Source organism: Solanum lycopersicum, chromosome 9 (genome assembly GCF_036512215.1).
Source record: "Solanum lycopersicum chromosome 9, SLM_r2.1".
Lineage (NCBI taxonomy): Eukaryota > Viridiplantae > Streptophyta > Magnoliopsida > Solanales > Solanaceae > Solanum > Solanum lycopersicum.
Window position 1 is genome coordinate 55662280 of NC_090808.1, and position 2025 is coordinate 55664304.

The following is a 2025-nucleotide window of genomic DNA, read 5'->3' on the forward strand; positions in this document are numbered from 1 at the left end:
CGTAGGCGGTGACCGTCATTTGGAGGTTCAGGCATGTAGAAGCAACTTGAGGAATTTTGACCAAGTGTGGGGCTACAGAAGGATTGATGGTCCGCTGACTGATCGGCATACCGTCTTGTCAAAATGTCGATCCGATCAGAAAATGTCCCAGTACCCGATGTTGAAGAAAAGCTAAGTATGAAATGACAAGAAGTATCAACAGACCGTAGGTGAATCGACGGATTTGTTGGTCCGTCGATTGGATCAGGGAAGATGCAAAGTGAAGGCTGAGAAAAGATGCTAAGTGTGGACTTACGAGGAAATTGACGGTCCGTCATTTGATCGACCGACCGTCTGTGGGAGTCGTCGATTGAAGACGTGTTTTGGACAAACTTTCCTTATTTGAATTCCTTTTAATTTAGGACTCGGTGTTTTTATAAATAGGGTGTAAAACCTCGTTGTTGGTGTTGAATTCTATCACTAGTTTGTTAGTTTTGTTCTTGGAGATTTGTCTTTGTACCTTGGGCATTAATTCAAATTTCCGGATTTTGTTTTTAAGATAATTGTGTGATTTTAAGTTGATTTTCTGGATTTTCTTTGAATTTGTCAATGTAAGTTCATGATTTATTATTTATCAACCATGAATTGTGTTCTTCTATGCATGGGTAACTAAGTCCTTAACTAGGGTTGTGGGAACCATGGGTGCTTAACAAAATAAACCTAGCTAAATAACAATTCTTAAATATATTATTGCATGCATCAATAATTTGTTCGTTTAAAAGTCTTTTTAATGAGTGCACGCGTTAGAACTGCCTTATTTCTACTTGCTGGACCAAGGGGGCAGTTAATAGAAAAAGAATTATCGACATTGATTTAGTAGGATACAATTTAATAGGCTAGTTTCGATTCTCACAACGAACTGATTGTAGAAAACCCTGGTTATGATGCTTTGACGAGGAAACCTCCTTTCCTACGCCCTTAAGAGTTCTATAGGGGAAACATCAACATCATTGATTCTGATAGGCCTATTGTCCTACCTCCTCTACCACAGGGTCATACATTCATGGTAACTAGTTGCTTGATGCAGATGTTCACCGCTAGAGGTTGTTTTCAGGGCTACCATATGAGGATCCACATGCTCACATTGCCAAATTGAGGTCGGTGTGCAAGAGTTGTGTAGGGAGGCCAAATTTGGATATGGACGACATCGGATTAAGAGTGTTCCCTTTTTCACTAATGGGAGAGGCCATAAAATAGTTTACTGAGTTGCCCTATAATTCAATGAGTAGCTCTTGGGATAGATTCACCTCAATCGTGAGAACTTTCCCAAACCACCGCATTGATGATGAGTAGTTGAAATAGTACTTCTATCAGGGGCAAGATGATAATATAAGGCAGTTCTTGATACTATTGCGGGGAGTCTTATGGTGAGTGCACATATGCAGAGATCGTAAAGAAGTTGGAGAAAATCCCTCGCAACAATAAGTCTTGGAGAACTAGGAGGTTAGACATTGGGAGAAACACCTTTGCAGTGCAAATTACACACAACCTGGCCGCAGATGAGATTCGTGATGAGATGGATCAAATGAGAATTGAGCTCGGGTTGATATTGAAACATATCACTAGAGGTGTAGAGTAGGTGAATGCGGTGAATTATTTGACTAAACCACCACCACCAGTGGATGACTACTACTGTGAAGAGGATTTTTATGCAGTGAATACGCAGACGGGGGGTTTCCGACCGAAGGCCCAAGGCTACAATAAGGAGAATTGGCACCGAAGGTCAAGGAAATCAAGGTCAAAACTATGGGAATTACAACACAGAGGGCCATTATGTTTGAGATGAAAACTACAACCACGATAACAACGTCAATCGGGGTAACTATGGTAACAGAAACAAACAAAGTGGAACCTATGTTCCACCTCAAAATTGGGAAGTAGCTCCTAGGGATGGTGAAGGTAGTATGGTGCGAGTGGAAGATATGTTTCAAAAAATGATGATGAGGTTTGATGCTAGTGATGAGCACGCCAAGGATTTGAGAAGTG